The following is a 17,850-nucleotide window of genomic DNA, read 5'->3' as shown; positions in this document are numbered from 1 at the left end:
TTCTGATCTGTTACTAGTCTGCAGGGTTATGTGTACTTACACAGGACATTGGGCATGAGGCTGAGCAGCCCTTCTGATGATTCACTGAGTGTAATGTGAGCGCCCTTTTTCTTGAGAGGTCACTGTAGTTGGAAGGGACTTTCAAAATCATCTGTTCCCATCTCTAAATAGATAAGAATTGGAGGCGTAGAAAGACCACATGACTTGTTTGAATGCCAGCAATGCAAAAAGTTGATAACAGATCCCAATTTAGGGATCTTTCTTGCTTTCGGGGAAGCATGTAGATACCTGAACGACATGGTTGATTTTTATTCCTGGTCTAGTTGTGTTTCTTGAGTATCACATAATGTTATAATAGTCTCATATGTTGGAGGTTGATTCATCTTGCTGCCATGTTCTAAATAAGTGAATGATTTTTCATATTCCCATTTACTTTCTCACCTATCTTATACTTTGAATTTTTGTTGTTATAAGGAATCCTTATTCTGAACATATAGTGATAGAGCCAGAAGGGGCCTTTGAGATTATTTTTACAGATGAGAAAACTGAGACACAGAGATTGATGATACTGCAAACAGTGGCTATGGCAGATGTATGTCTGTGAATTCAAAATACCCTAAAAAATGTGTGTATATTTAAAGTAACTCTTCGATATGAGTTTGTTTTCTGTTGGGTTTTTGTGTAAAAGCTTTATGAAAAAAATTCTCCTTTCATGACTCTGCTGATCAGTTGAATTTTGAATAACAAAGACGTTGCCGTATTTAATTAAATGTCTGTTTTTGGCACTTTCCTGAATTTGTCTAATTTATTCTCTCTCTTATTCCAACCCCTCTAAGGATTCTGTAGAACATACTTCTGTACAGAAATAATTCGGGTTATTTTTGCCTGTGATCCTTTGTAGCAAGTTCCTTCTGAAGTTTTCTTAAGCATTGCCAGAGGGTTTTGGTTTTATGAGTTTTTGTTTCTGAGAAGGTACTTTCTCATCATTTGAAAATCTTCCTGCCTAGGTGAGCCCAAGATGGCTCAGGTGTTGGGTTATGCAATATAAGTGCATTTAGCCATCAAACGACTGAGTTGTGTGCTCATTTTGTGATGAAAAGGAACTTTTAGTGGCTGTTTTAATTTTTAAACTTCATTGTTGTACTGGCTCACAGAAACTGTAGGCACTTTCTTTAATGAGAAGTGGAGTGATTGGAAAAATCTTGAGAGAAGTTAATGTTTATTTTGACTTCCTTGGAGTAAGGGGGTTTTGAACTATGTTAAGTAATGAAAAGATAAATGCATTGTCATGTGAGAAGTATTTGTTGTTTCTTAGAGTGTAGCATAGAGTCAAAACAAGATTAGGCATTTATCAGCTTAGGAAATAGACACAGGTTTATTCTATTTCCCAGTACAAGGTAGAAATTTAAAGTATACGGAATCTGCGGTACGGCTACATTAGAGTATGTTTAATATCCCAGTAGGACTATTTGAATTAAAATGCATGTAAATAAGTAGTTTAATGTTTAAAACTGTAGTCACTAATAAAACATTTTTAAACTGTTGATTCTTTTTGACCACTATATGTACCTGTTTTAAAATATAAGGTCTTCAGGATTACTTGTTTTGACTTTTTTCTTCATTATTCGCAAATGAGAGTTTTAGTGTGTATTTAAAAAAACTTAACTGGGGTGTAATTTCTGTATAATAAATTGCTCTGGTTTAAAGTATACAATTTGATGAGTTTTTGTAGATGTGTGTGCCGGTGAAACTACTGCAGTGTTCAAGATAGAAATCATTTCCAGCATCTCCAAAAGTTGCCTCATGCCCTTTTATAATCCTTTGCTGCTTCCAGTCTCAGATAACCACTGATATGTTTTCTCTCATTATAGATTAGTTGCATTTTCTAAAATGTTGCATGAATAGAATAATATTGTATGTAATACTTGGGGTCTGGATTCTTTCAGCATAGTAATATTACAATAGATTTATGTTGTTGCATTATCAATAGCGCATTCCTTTTTATTGCTGAGTAGTGTTCCAGTGTATGGATGTTCATAAAAATTTTATCCATTCACCTGGTGATGGACATTTTTTTGTTTTCCAAGCTTTTGGCCATTATGAACCTTGTTATGCAAGCCTTTCTGTAGAACATATATTTTCATTTCTCTTGAGTAAATACCTAGCAGTGAAGTTGCAGGAACGTGTACGTGCAGGTAGCTTTTTAAGAAACTGTCAAACAGGTTTCCACAGTGGCTGTGCCATTTTACGTTCCCATCAAGTAGTGTGTTAGAATTTCAGTTCTTCAACATCCCCCACGAGACTTGATGTTTTCAGTCTTTAAAATTTTTAGCCATTCTAATGGATGTGGAGTGATATGTCATTGAGGTTTTCATTTAAATTTCCTGACTGTTGGTGATGTTGAGCGTCTTTTCATGTCTTAAAGCCCATTTGTATATCTTCTTTTGTGAAGTATCTTTTGCCTAATTTAAAAAATTGAATTATTTGGCCTTTAGTATGATTTATTTGTAAGAATTTATATTGCAAATACAAGTGCTTTGACACATGTATTGTAAATATTTTCTCCCATACTATGACTTTTTTTTTTTTTTAATAATGGTGTGTTTCTAAGAGTAAAATACTTAATTTTGCTGAAGTCTGATGTATCTTTTTCCTTTTATGAAAGTTTCTTGGATCATCCCATGATTACAAAGATTGTTTCTGTGCTTTCTTCTTGAAGTTTTAGTTCTTACATTTAGACCTGTTGTTCATTTCAAATTAATTTTGCATGTGATGCAAGGTAGAGGTGAAAGTTCATTCTTTCCTACACACATGCCAGTTGTTGGAGCCACATTTGTTGAAAATAGTCTTTTCTCGTTGAATTGCCTTGATGCCTGTATTGAACAAGCACTGATTGTATATGTTTGGGTTTTTTTCTAAATATTCTATTTTTTTTTTTTACTGGTACTTCAGTATTTTGAATACTATAGCTTTACAGGAACTCAGGTGGTGTAAGTCTTTCTCTTTTGTACTTGTTTTCAGGGTTGCTTTGGCTCTTTTAGGTCATTTGCATTTCCATATAAATTTCAGAATCAGCTTGTCAGTTTCTATTTTTAAAAAAGGCTTTGATGGAATTTTGATTGAGATTGCGTTGAATCTGTGGATCTATTTAGGAAGACTTGACATCTTAACAATTTGAATCTTCGAATCCATGAACATGATATAGTATCTCTCCCTTTTTAAAAAAGGTTTCTTTAATTTTTTTGAGTAAGACTTTGCAGTTTTCACTGTACACGTTTTGTACATATTTTGTAAAATTTATCCCTGAAGTAATTATTGTTTGAAGATTCTGTTGTTAATAAAATAGTATTTTTAAATTTCATTGTCTACATGTTCATTGATAGGATAGACATACAATCAGTTTTTATGAGTTTACCTTGTATTATTTTATACAAAGAATACACAGTCAACACTAGTAGCTTTCTGGTTGGTTCCTTAGGATTTTCTGTGTGCACGGTCATGTCATCTGCAAATAAAGATAGCTTTACCTCTTTCTGATTTATGTGTTTTATTTCTTTTCTGTGCTTTCTTGCACTTGCTTGAACCTCCAGTACAGTACTGAATAGAAATGATGAGAATGGACATCTTTGCTTTCTTTCTCATCTTAAGGAAAAAACATTCAGTCATTCAGTGTTAAGTACAATGTAGGATTTTTGTTGTTGTTTTTAATCAAGCTGAGAATGTTCCCTTTTATTTCTAAGTTTGTTGAGGTTTTTACCATGAATGGCCATTGAATTTCGTCAGATGCTGTTTTTTTTTTCCTTTTGTATCTAATGAAATGATCATATGGTTGTTATATACTTTGTTAGTATGGTGAATTATATTGATTCATTTCAAATGTTAAACCAACTGTGCATTCCTAGATTAAATTCTGCTTGGGCATTCTGTACTATTGGATTCAATTTGCTATTATTTTGTTAAAAACTTTTACATTTGTGTTCATGAGGGATAGTGAGCTGTAGTCTTCTTTCTTTGTAGTACCTTTGTCTGGTTTTGATATCAGAGTAATACTGATTTCAGAAATTAGTTGGGAAACATTTCCTCCTACTCTGTTTTTCTCTTAAAGAGTTTGTAAAGGATTGATCTTTTTTCTTTGTTAAATGTTTGGTAGAATTGACAGTGAAGCCCTCGGGGACTAAATTTTTTTAATGGAAACTTAACGAGGGTTACTGAAAGCAGGTTCGTACTGCTCACCACACAACAGGCCAATAAATCGAGAGAGGAATAGTGACTTTATTCCGGAAGCTGGCAGACCAAGAAGATGTGGACTCGTGTCCCAAAGAACCACCTCACCTGAGTTAGAATTCAGGCTTCTTTTATACCAAAAGGGAGGGGGGTGGGTGGTTGTTGCAGACTTCCTGGTGCCAGAATCCTTTGGTCTTGCAGCTGTCCACATAGATCTGGTCACAATGTTCTCATAAGCCTCCAACAATACAGTTGTCATTTTCTGTTCTGCAACTTTTTACCTCTATATGAGTGGGGAAATGTTATACCTTTAAAGGTCAGAGCCTTGAGAACGGGCTGTCATATATATTTCAGGCTGTAGGCAACATTCTTTTACAAAGGTGTGAAGAGCCAGCATGACTCAGCACAGGTAACAGAGCCCAAGTGTTAGAGCTAAAGGTATAGGTCTGATATGGAGTCAGGTTTGTTCTTCTCGATTACAAAAGTACAGATAGACATAGGCCTATTCAGATTTTATATTTTGTTATGTGTCAGTAGTAATCTATTGATCTCTAAATGTTTTGTTTATTTCATCTGGGATATCAAATTTGTTGGTAAAAATTACGAATTATTTCTGTAGTATCTTTTTAGGTCTCTAGGAATCTGTAATTTTGACTTTTCATTCTTAATATTGCTAATTTGTTTCATCTTAATCATTCTAAATAGAAGGTTATCAATATTATTGATCTTTTCAGATAGGTAGCATTTGGTTTCATTGATTTTTCTCTGTCTGCTTTCTATTTCATTGATCTCCCAATCTTATTTTTATTATTTCTTTTCTACTTATTTTGGGTTAATTTGATTACTTTTCCCCCTAGCTTCCTAAAATGGGATCTTAGATAACTGATTTTATCACAAATTCTAATTTGTAATTAGAATGGAACATTCTGTTACCATTTTGTTACAAAATTTTTTAAAAAATTTTATGTGTGATTTCTTCTTTTTACCCATGCATTGTTGGAATTAAATTGTTTAATCACCAGGGACTTGGGATTTGTCTCTCCCCGCCCCCCTCTCTCTCCCTGCCACCCCTCTCTCTCTGCCCTCCCTCTCTCCCCACCCCCTCTCTCCCCACCCCCTCTCTCCCCACCCCACCTCCTTCCCTCCCTCCCCCCTCCTTTTGGAATGTTATTGATTTCTAATTTAGTTCTGCTGTGGTCAAAGAGTACCCGGTAAGATTTCAATCTTTTGAAATCTGAGACTTGTTTCTTGGCTCAGCATGTGATTTACCTTGGTGAATGTTCCATGTACACTTGTAATGAACTTATGTTCTGCAGTTGTTAGGTGTACTGTTTTATAATTGTCAGTTTCTTTGAGGTGGTTTATATTATCGTTCAGATGTTCTCTGTCCTACTGTCTAGTTGTATTGTCAGTTACTCAGAGAGATGTATTAAAGTCTTGTGAATTTGTTTATTGCTCCTTTTAGTTCTGTTAGTTTTTGCTTCATATGTATGGAAATTGTATCATTAGGTACATGAAGGTTTATAATATTTATCTTTCTCCATTAACCTTTTTGGTGTAACCCTTTTTGTGTCTAGTAGTACTCTTTTGTCATGAACTCAGTTTTGTCTAAAATTAATACAGCTACTCTGGCTTTCTTATGCCTGTTGTCTGCATGTGGTATACCTTCTTCCAGCTTCTTTCTTTCTTTTTCTTTCTTTCTTTCTTTCTTTCTTTCTTTCTTTCTTTCTTTCTGTATGTATGTACGTACGTATGTATGTATGTATGGCTGTGTTGGGTCTTTGTTTCTGTGCGAGGGCTTTCTCTAGTTGTGGCAAGCGGGGGCCACTCTTCATCGCGGTGCGCGGGCCTCTCACTGTGGTGGCCTCTCTTGTTGCGGAGCACAGGCCCCAGACGCGCAGGCTCAGTAATTGTGGCTCACGGGCCTAGTTGCTCCGCGGCATGTGGGATCTTCCCAGACCAGGGCTCGAACCCGTGTCCCCTGCATTAGCAGGCAGATTCTCAACCACTGCGCCACCAGGGAAGCCCGCAGCTTCTTACTTTGAATCCTGATTTTTTCTTTTATTTGAAGTACCTCTCTTGTGTACTTTAAGCTTTTCAGTTGTTTCTTGCTTTTTTATCCAGTCTGGCAAGCTCTACCTTTTGTTTGGAGTGTTTAGTCCATTTTAATGTAGTGCACATGTTTCTCAGGTTGTATAAAACTTGAGCCACATACAGTTTTAATAGCAGAGCTGTCATTGGAGAATCACAGAAGTAGTTAATATATAAATATCTTACTTTCATGGCCACATGATGATACTTTTGATTCAGCAGTGAACTTGCAGACTAGTTAGGTAAACAGTTCTTTGTGTGCTCATTCATGTTAAAATGTATTTCTTATCTTTTTACTTCTAACATAAAAAACAGTTTTATACTGATAGAGAGGAAGAAGATGTAATAAATGTGTTGGCCTCTCTTATTGCAAGAGGAGGGTATTCTTAGTAACCACAGGCATAGTCCTTAATGTGCGTCAGCAAAGATAGGTTTTATTATATTTTACTATTTTAGATTGTGAATACCTGTGAATGCAAAATTGTTTTATTCATAACTTTATGTTATATATATGTATTGAATAACATATTAAAATATGACAAAGCAACGGTGCTGTCTCTGGAATATCTTACATAGAAATGCTTCTGTGTGTGCTGTACCAGGTATATGTTTCTCCAAATGAAATTTTAATTAGGCTTATTGTACACGTTTAGCATATATGTAAATTTTAAGCATAATTGCTATATAACGTATAAATGGCCCATATTATTCTAATGGAGTTAATTCAGCCATCTTTAAAGGCGTACATTTATTTGGCCTTTTATAAAATAGACCTTTATATTTATGCTTGGAAACTGCCCCAGAGCCCTTTAGTTTGAGACTAGGGTTTTCTGGAGAAATATCATGCTGACTTATTTTTCCTAAATTGATACTGGATTTTATTATTTGAGCTCAAGTATCTTTCCCGTTTTCTAAATAAAGTTCAAATTCTGTGACTTTTCTTTCTCAGAAACTTATTTGCATGCTTACGTTTACCTTCTCTTGCTAACACTAAACATATATATTTTCACTATGTATAAGTAAAATTTATAATCATGCAGCAAAGATTTCACCTTTGCCTGGACAGTTTTATTCCCTGAAATATGGATGGCTGTTAGACGTTTGGATTAAGCTTTTTACATATTCAAGAGAGTGTGTATGTGTTTGCTTACTTATTTATGCACACCCACATCTCCTTCAACAAAGGATGAAAGGCCTCCAGTAGCTTAATCGTTAGTTTTTATCTCTGATCTATAAATATCACTATTTGTTAACCATTGAGTATTAATCATCTTTGTTTTCTGCGCTATAGCCCGATGCCTGGTACAGGGTAGAGAGGCACTAAATATTTGTTGAATGATGGAATAAGTAAATCAGGTCCAAGTCCAAATCACATTTGATCACCCAGAACTTGTTGTTGTAAAGTTGGCGTAGCAGAGTATGCAGATAAGCCTACTCTAAGAATCATTTTCATCTTCCTCTCTTTCACTCTAAAAAATTAAGTCTGTAGAATTTCTGTCAGAGATCTTCTATTTGTTCCTTGTAAATGGACTTCACTAAAGCATCTGGCCCTGGATTAGCTTTGCAGTGCTTCGGACTTTAATGAATGTTGAGTCTGTTCCAGCTCCCAAATAAGGCATTGCCAGGAGGCCCTTTTATGATGCTTTGCCTACGGTATATGGTCAGGGTTCTTCTGAAATTCATTCCACACTCACACCCTTTGCTTAAATTCTTCTCTTTTTACTCTTTCTCCATCAGATTAGTCCCCATTAATTGGTTGTAGGGTGGTGGTTTTTTTGTCTCAGGATTTTGGTTGAAAAGAGTGATAGTTGATAATGCGATATGATTTCTTTTTATGGAAATCCAGTAATTACAAGAACACCTTACTTAAATCAGTCTTGACAAGCACCTTTGCTAGGGCTTTATTTATGTTGTAACAGGATATTGGACTCTACCTCATATTATACTGTTAATGATAGTAGAAGTGAAATTGCTGAAAGAGACCATGTAGTGAAGTTTTCTGGTGTAACCATGACCTTTTCAACTGAGTATCAGCATAATAATATACAAATTTGAGTTTTTATTTATTGTGTTTTGACCAATTAGAAATATTTTGAACTTCTGTTCTGAACATTTTTTGTTTTAGACATTTATCGATGTGGTTCCCTTTGGTTCTCAGGGGTGGGTGAGGAGATAAAAGGCCACTTAACGTTATCAGCCTCTGGGAATGGCATCTTCATTACTTACTGTAGTAGTGATTTTATTTTTGATAATTTTTTTAACACAGAAGTCTGGCTGTAAGTTCTTCTGGTCTGTGGTGTTGCCGAATCAGCTCATCACAGTTGTGGCCCCACTTTGCTTTTCAGTGTGAACCACTCACAAGTTTCTTTAGCCATTTCTTTCTTTTATCTCTTTTTAATATAATAGTTTTATTGAAATATAATTCATGTACTATATATTTCACATATTTAAAGTGTACAATTTAATGGCTTTCAGTATATTCAGATTTTGTGTTAACTACCACCACGATCAATTTTAGAACATTTTCACCCCCCAAGGAAACCTGTGCTCATTAGTCACTCCCCATCTCCCATCTCTCCTCACCCCACCCCGGCAGCCATTATTATATTATTATTATATTCTGCCTTCCATGTCTATGGATTCCCGTGTTGTGAACATTTCGTTTAAGTGGAATTGTGCAATATGTGGTCTTTTGTAACTGGTTTCTTTCACTGAGGGTAATGTTTCCAATTTTCATCCATGGTGTAGTTTTTATATACGTGTGTGTGTGTGTGTGTGTGTGTAAGTGTGTGTAAGTGTGTAACCATTTTTATGTATAACCATTTTATTTCTCCTTCTGGTCAGCTTTGTCTGTATGTATGTCTTAAAATGCGACACCTGCACTAAAGCAACGCTTGTCAGATTTGATCAGCATATGGTGTCAAGGCGTCAATAACTTCAGTTGTCCCAAAAGCTCACCTCAGTGCAGTCCAAGCCTTCATGAATGTGCACATCACATTCATTTTTTTCTTGTGTTTTGTCTTTGTCCTCTTTTGTTTCATTTTTCTTCACGTTTTTGCCTTTCCTAAGCCATTTATCTCCCGCTCTCAGCTCTTTGACTGAATTTTCAGCCAGGCAGGGGACTTTAAATTTATCACTGTTATTTTCATTTTATTAGGTATCAACTATTGGTCAGTTGCCTGATGTCATTAATAACAACAACAATATTAATAATCGTAACAAAATTAAAATGTATTTGTTGGTTGAGTGCTTACATGTTAGGCAGAAGTTTAAGTGCTTTTTATGAATGAATTCATTTCATCTTTATAACAATTCTGTGAGAAAAGTACGGTTATCACCTGCAGATTAATAGCCGCACTCTGTCATATTTTATATACACATAATAATTTAAACTTGAGGGTAGTCTAGAATTGAGGCCACTGCCTTACAACAGTCCTCTTGAAATATCCATTGAATCTGCAGTTTGGGGGATTTGCCATTCAGCAAGTTTAAAAACCCTTCATGCTGCAGCCTGGCTGTGTATCTCCATCCTTCCTCCTAGGCTCTCAGCAGGGACGGATGAGTGTGATTCAGCTTTTACTTTTGTTTGGCAAAAGTTAGAAGGTTCCTTTGCTAATTTAGGAAATTTCTTTCTCATAGGATTTTTTTCCAAGCTAAATACTGGTAAAATATTTTGAGGTTTACATGGTGTTTTGAAAACTGTCTACTTAATAACATCAGTCAGTTGGAATTTTAACATCTGTGAATCTATATTAAGCATTAATATTAACATAATAAGTATTTAGCAAGTCAGGATAAAAGCCCTTAGCCTTTTTACATCGAAGAAGAGTCTTTAATAAAATCATTCATTCATTTATTTGTTCAGTAATAAACGTGATGGAGTCCCTGCTCTTTGCAAAACCCTAATGGGAGAGCATTTGCTGAAAGTGTTGAAATCTAAGTAAGTGTTTAAATCTTAGAACAAAGTAGGCCCACGAGTTTTGAAAAGGCTCACATATGAACATAACTTCTAAAATGTACTGTAGAATATTAAAATTTATATTTGTCCTAGTATGTGTGTTTCTTATACTAGTTTGAAGTATACTTCGGAATACTTTTTCCTTTTATAGCCCTCCTAGATAAATTTTTTTACCCCCAAAGTTTGAAGGTCGGTGTATTAGTTTCCTGTGGCTACTGTATAACAAATTACTACAAACTTGGCGACTTAAAACAACAGATTTTATTCTCTGCTAGTTCTGGAGGCCAGAAGTTAGAAATCAGCGTGTCAGTGGGGCCATGCTCCCTCCATCTCCACAGGGGGAGAATCATTCTTTGCCTCTTCCAGCACTGAGTAGCTCCTAGCTCTCCTCCTTTCTGGCCACATCTTCCTCTGCTTGTCTTCCCATTGCCATCTCTTCTCTGTGTGTCTGTGTCTTCTCTGTTCCGTGTTTCCCACTGCCTCTCTTGCATAAGGACGCTGGTCACTGGGTATAGGGCCCGCCTGGGTAATCTAGAATTGTCTCCTCATCTTAAAATCCTTACCTTAATCACCATCACGTCTGTAAAGACCCTTTTTTCAAATAAGGTCACAATCACATGTTCCAGGGATTTGATGCGGATATCTTCTGTTGGTCATTTTTTAGCCTGCCACAGTTGGATTTTACTGTTACACAAAATGTTACTAAAATAAATTATAGTACTTATTTTTAATTTTTTGTAATAGTTTATTTTTACTTCCTTTCCTTTTCTATCAGTTACAATTTATTTAGATTGTGGACTTTATAATATTGAGAGTATGAAAATATTCTAGTAGTGACTGTGATATTTCTGTAACATCTGAGGACATTTGATTTATAAAATACTGTCATATTTGTATTGGCATGAAGTATAGTGTATCTGGCTTTCTTGGTACAAAGAACATTTATTTAAATAACAGAATTGTCATGTATAACCACCATATTGACTCATTTATTCTGACCTGTCAGGTTGCTGAGTATTTCTTCCTTGGCTCCACCCTAGATGGGCCCAGCCTGCCCCAGTCGAGTCGGAGGGCACCTGCCCCTCAGGGCCCCTCGGGGGCAAGGTCTCGTGCCGCTTGTAGGCCCAATCTGTGAGGTGGCCTGGGGTCAGCCCTGGCTACCTTTGAAGCTATTGCTCTTTTAAGTCTCTGCCGTCTGTTCCATTTCCTGTCCTGCAGCGCTGCCCCGACCAGCTCTCTTCTCCAGGAGATGGATTATTCCCCCATAGCCGGTCACTTTCTGGGCTTCTTAAATCACTACACTGGCTGCCCGCCCTTGCCCTTCTTGCTGCCCTGTCTGTTGGTTGGCCCGCCTTCTCCCTGCCCATAGTATTGGTTGGGTCGTGTATTCCACCTTACTCAAGTACTTTGGAGTACTACTTATTCAGGGATTTTTGGGAAGGTTGGCTCTTAATTTTCCTCCATTCTGCACCCTCCCCGCCCCCCGCCCATGTCACGAATGAGGTGTAAGTTTTCATGTGTCTCGAATCAAGTCTACCTTTACTTGATGCCTCTGAGTCATCATTATTGGTGGCCATCACACAAAATCGTGTGCAACTGTGGAGAGCTTCAGGTCTTTGGTTTGCATAATGTTGGATTGGCCAAAAGGTTCGTTTGGTTTTTTCCATAAGATGACTCTAGTAGCACTTAGTTGTCTTTAACTTCATTCAAAACCATTTTGTTAGATCGTATGTGATAGCTGTCATATTAGCGTGCATTTAAAGAAAGACATCAAAATTGGTGAATTTTTGTGTAGCCATTTTAATATTGAAGATGGAAGAAAAAAAAGCAACATTTTTGGCATATTATTCTTTATTATTTCAAGAAAGGTAAAAACGCAACCCAAACGCAAAAAATGATTTGTGCAGTGTATGGAGAAGGTGCCGTGACTGATCGAACGTGTCAGAAGTGGTTTGCAAAGTTTCGTGCTGGAGATTTCTTGCTGGACGATACCCCGTGGTCAGGTAGACCAGTTGAAGTTGATAGCGATCAAATTGAGACGTTAATTGAGAATAATCAATGTTATACAACGCGGGAGATAGCCGACACACTCAAAATCAAACGTTGAACTTCATTTGCACCAGCTTGATTATGTTAATCACTTTGACGTTTGGGTTCCACGTACGTTAAGGGAGAAAAACCTTCTTGACCATATTTCTGCATGCCATTCTCTACCTAAATGTAATGAAAACGTTCTGTTTTTAAAACAAATTGTGATGGGCAATGAAAAGTGGATACTGTGCAATAATGTGGAACGGAAGAGATTGTGGGACAAGCGAAATGAACCACCACCACCAACCACACCAAAGGCTGGTCTTCATCCAGAGAAGGTGATGTGTATATGGTGGGATTGGAAGGGAGTCCTCTATTATGAGCTCCTTCCGGAAAACCAAACGATTAATTCCAACAAGTCTTGCTCCCAATTAGACCAACTGAAAGCAGCACTTGATGACAGCTTCCAGAATTAGTCAACAGAAAACACATAATCTTCCATCAGGATAACACAAGACCTTGTGTTTCTTTGATGACCAGGCAAAAACTGTTACACCTTGGCTGGGAAGTTCTGATTCATCCGCCATATTCACCGGACATTGCACCTTCAGATTTCCACTTATTCCGGTCTTTACAAAAAATTTCAGCTCCCTGGAAGACTGTAAAAGGCACCTGGAACAGTTCTTTGCTCAAAAAGATAAAACGTCTTGGGAAGATGGAGTTGTGAAGTTGCCTGAAAAATGGCAGAAGGTAGTGGAACAGAAGGGTGAATACGTTGTTCAATAAAGTTCTTGGTGAAAATGAAAAATGTGTCTTTTATGTGTACTTAGAAACCAAAAGGCACTTTTTGGCCAACCCAATAGTTTGTCAAGTTTTGGAGTCTTCTACAGTGAGGCTCTCTTGTGCCACTGCTCTGTGTTAAAATCACACAGTCTCTCTCATTTGTTCTTTCAGACCTGGTGTTTGACTGGGAAATCCAGAACTGTGAGGAAGCCAGACAGCTGAGGTTCAGGTTCAGGGTGAGGGCTTCGAGGTTCTCCAGGGCCATTGCTGGAGGGCACTACTGTGATTGCCCAGAGCCTTTTTGCTTGTTTTTTAGTCACTCGCTTTGTTCTTGGCTGAGGTTTCTGGATAAAAGAGCAGTCACTCAGAGATGTTCCCAACTCAGTAATCTCGCATGCTTTGGTGTATGCCTCTTTGATTTTCTTTGTTCCATTACTTTATCATTGCAACCAAAAAAGCATAGGTGTACTATAGATTACACAGCCTTAAAATTACTCGTCAAAAATCACCAAGGTTCAGGTTGTTGAGCCCCGTGGATTGGAAGCAGTCATTTCTGCACCTAAATTCTACTGAGTAGGTATTAAAGCACTTTCTGTAAATGTTTTTCCCTTAATACTGATGCAACTGATCTTGAGGTGGTTTTTGTTTATTTATTTTTTTTTTAAATGAACTGTTTGAAGGAATCTGGTTAAAATTGACCCATAGCTGACCTTCCACATGTGCTTTCTAGTTCAGTTTAGCATTTATGAATGGGTTCGCTAATACCTACGTGAGAGGGATAGAACAGTGTTTTTTCTGTCACCCTCTAGGTTAGAGCCTTACTTATTGTTTTTCTGTTTTCAAGATTCTAGGAGTAAGATTCTAGGAGTGAAGATTCTAGGAGTAAGTGAAAAAAAGAGTTTTAATTTCCACTGTGGCCCTGAACAGTTTCTACTTGTGAGCTGAAACAGGTCTTTCTAAACTCACAAATAATTATGATTCCTGAATCTGCCAGTAGTTTTCTCATTGTGGCCAGAGTTACACTCATTCTGTATCATTAAGCTGAATCTTGTCATTAGTGGATTTGTCTGCTGAGTCCTAAGGAGTCAGCCTCCCTTTAGATACACTGGGCTGGCAGCTTAGACCCACGGCAGCCTAGCGTTCTTTATGTCCGGTGCCTGGACTCACACACACAAAGCAGGAGGAAAGATTTTGTTTCTGAGAAGCGAGGTTATACACATGTTAACTGGGTAGATGATTAACTATGCATAATCTCATTTAAAGACCTGTGGCATAAACTATTGCAGCTTTCACAGAGGCCTGAGAATTAACACCAACCTTAATCCCTAAGGTGTAAGTGAAGCCTCTGCAGCAGCTAGTCAGTGTTTGGCTGTATTGTTCGTGTGTTAATTTTTCTAAAGGAGTGTATAATATTCTTTCCATTTATTCGTTTTTTAAGACTGTTCTTTAGAACTTCACCTTTAAGAAACGTCTATAAAGAGGAAAAATGTTAAACACTGGGAAGTTCCAAAAAAGACCTTCTTCAGCCCCTCTGTTACAGATGAAGAATCCGGGGGCCTCCAGGCTCCTTTGCCCAGGCGGCTGCTCCTCCAGTGCAGCCTGGTAACTTGCTCCTGAGATTCTCAGCAAGTCACCAGGTTCTCTGTTGTTTCCCTGCTGAATCCTGTCTGTCATCCTGTCTTGTAAGTACTGTAGAGTAAAGTTCATTCCTGTGGCGCTCTAAAGCTGATTCACTTTCCTTACCACCAGTGCTGTTTCCCGTGACGGTCATCCCGTCCCATCCCTTTTTAGTCGGCTCTCCTTAATGGAACACTTCCTTCTCCAGGAGTCATGCTCAGTGATTACCACGTACCTCATTTCATCCTAAACAGTCCTTCAAAATAGATTCTGTATTCTTCCTTTCTGCAGCCAAGAAAACTGAGGTTTAGAAAAATATTTAACTTGGTTTCTGTCACACAGCTGGTGGCAGAACAAGTGTTGGAATCAAAGCCAGGAACCCTGTCCTGTTGAGATTTCACCTCTGCGAAACTCCCAAACCTGTGTCTTTGGCCCAGGAACTCCTCAGCTTCTCCTTTCCAGGTGTTTGTGTTTGTAAAGACAGTAGGCAGATGGTCAGAAATGCCAAGACATTCAGAGTTTGGTTTGTTCTGTATTTTAAAGACACACTGCCCTCAGCTGAAGTGCCAGCATTTGGTGTTTACTTTCTCATCGCCTTGTGGTTGAGGCTCCTGTTCTGTGTGTTTAAAATACCTTCAAAACCACTGTAGCCGGGAGATGGTGACCTGTTCATTTCTGGATACAATATTGTGTGGGAATTAACTGTGAATGAGAAATGATACAGTGCTGTATCAGCCATGGGAAACCCGCTTAAAAGTGCAGTGTTATCTAGACATAATACCGCCTACTTTTACTTGCTCCTAGAGTAGTGTTTTTAATTTGGTTGTTGCTCTTCATTAAGTGTAGGCAAGGTTAATCATATTACTCTGTTGATTTTTCACATCTGCTCTGTGGAGTCATCCTGGTTTTTCAGCAGAGCAGATATCACCCCAGTCACTGACACTTTTGTGTTTTTATCATACATTTATTTCATTATTTTGTTTATGTGTGTGTGTTTCCTCTTCTCTGAGCTGCTCGTTTCCTCCTCCTGCCTACCCACCCCGCCCCAGGTTAAGAAAAGCCCTTGAGCTTGCTGTCTCCCTGTGGCTGGAGGAGCCCCCCGAGCCCATTGCTCCCACCAGATGGCTGGTTCTAAGCTGCTCCGGTGTAGGTGTTTGGGGCAGGGGCTGAGTCTCAGACTTCCTAGGAATGGGGCTTATGTTAGAGTCCTCGCTGTGCTGCTTTCTAGAGAAGTGGCCCCGAGCAAGACACTGAACCTCTCAGTTTGGTTTCCTCGTTTTTAGTACTCTTGCCACAAGAGTGGTGTGAGGGATGATGAAATCATGATGACCTAGTAAGTTCCTAGCACATGCAATACTCAAGAAATGTTGGTTCCCCCCTCCCTTCTCCTTTGTGACCCCAGGGGCTGGCATAATTCCTGGAACACTGTACTTATTCAGAGAGCGTTGGAGGGGGAGGGTTGGTCCAGCGACAGTGTTATTTCCTTCTGAAAATTAACTGAATCTTTCCCTCAGCCCTCACTCTCAGCAGTTAAATTCTGTCTTTGCCGTGATCTCTAAAATATGTGCCCATAGGAGTATTTAGAGAAATTTATCCTCTCCAGTGCTTAAATAGCATGATTTGGAGTGACAGTAGCTGAACAAAAATAAACATTTGTGCTTTTAGTCTTAACTCTAGTTTTTAAGTGTATACGTGTATCATATTTTGAGCTTGGTACTAGGTCATTGGTGATGGAGGAGTGATTGAAAATATATAGGCATTTGTGAATTACAGATTATGAGAAAATTTTTAAGTTGTGTCTTAGATTTCAGTAAGATTTCTCTCATGTTCGTGAGAAATAATTGAAATAATTAAAACTACATGAAGGATTTTAAGAACTTTTCCAAATTCCACTTTTTTTCCCCGAAGTTATTTTGGCAGTTTATTGTAAATAGTGTATTTTGCAGAGCAAAAGACTTTGAAATCTAATATTATCCTTAATAGACTGCAATTATTTAATATTTAGCGTGAATGCAATCTAACTCAGGTAGGCTTTTTCTACAGTTATTATAACGGCTGTAATTGCAAAAGGATACTTTAGTGTAGTAGAAGCTGCCAGATGCAATGCCATTTGATCTAAAAAGGTCACAGTAAAAGGGACATTTAAATTAAGTTATAAATTACAATTGAAGAACAATATTTTGATGTGTGAGACCAGGGATGACAGAGCAGGAGATGTAATTCACGGGTTCATTATAGAACAGAGGTGCCTGACAGCTGAGCCGTGCCAAGAGGAAAATTTATTTGCAACATCACGCAGACAGAAAATGGCAGCTCAGATGAAAAGCCTGAGTAGAAACTTGAAACCTTGTGGTAATACGTGGAGTTTATGCTAATAAGACTGCCCCAGATCCAGCGATGTTTAATGATTGCTGTAATATAAATGAGGTGTTCGGACATGTGCACATTTTCAATCTTATTTAAATTAAGACCTCGTCCTTGCTCTGTAAAATAACACACTTTATAACCAGGCATTAAGGTTGATTCTCTCACCTCCCTGTCCAATATACAGATTTGCTGAAATTTCAGAATTGTTTAGGCAGGAGAGTTAAAGCTTGAAACAAGAATTCCATCCATGGCAGCTTTGAGGAAGGATATAATTTAATGTTTATAGCAGCGCATGAGAAGTTCAATCATGAGTTAATTAAACTGTAGGCAGTCATTAAGTATTATTTATTCTTTCAAGAAGCTTGCCAATAAAGCACTTATATATATTAAATTACCGAGAGTAATAAGCAGGGGATGATTTGTCAGGCTGAGTGAGAGTAGCAGGTTTAACCTGGGCAATTTTGCAGAACTGTGTTTTTCTTCTTGTGGCCTGACCCTTTCTTCCTGCTGATCACAGAGAGGTCAGGGGCTGTCACAGGACACTTGAGGCTACACAGTCCCCAGCACGGTGGGCACCTTGAACGTCCGGGTGTTTGAAGAGTCTCGGGTGGGAGCCGTGTCCCGAAAACATTACTGCCCGTGATGATACCGCTGGACAGTTGATGGTTGTTTGGCATTTCGGGGTATCTTGTCACAGTGTCTCATTTCTGGCTTTTCATGGTCCTTTGACACAGCTGAGGGCTGGTGTCGTCAGGCCCATTTGACAGACGGAAACCTCA

At 38.0% G+C, this 17,850-nt stretch overlaps 1 protein-coding gene across 6 annotated transcripts in view; it reads left to right on the top strand.

Moving 5' to 3' along the window:
* RERE (arginine-glutamic acid dipeptide repeats) overlaps positions 1-17,850 on the top strand; it is a 419,954-nt gene that overhangs the window by 300,297 nt on the left and 101,807 nt on the right. The window lies entirely within an intron of this gene.

The sequence above is a fragment of the Eschrichtius robustus genome, chromosome 3 (assembly GCF_028021215.1).
Source record: "Eschrichtius robustus isolate mEscRob2 chromosome 3, mEscRob2.pri, whole genome shotgun sequence".
In the NCBI taxonomy this organism is placed as follows: domain Eukaryota; kingdom Metazoa; phylum Chordata; class Mammalia; order Artiodactyla; family Eschrichtiidae; genus Eschrichtius; species Eschrichtius robustus.
Note: the sequence above shows the minus strand (reverse complement) of the source record. Positions and strands in the feature narration are given on the sequence as shown.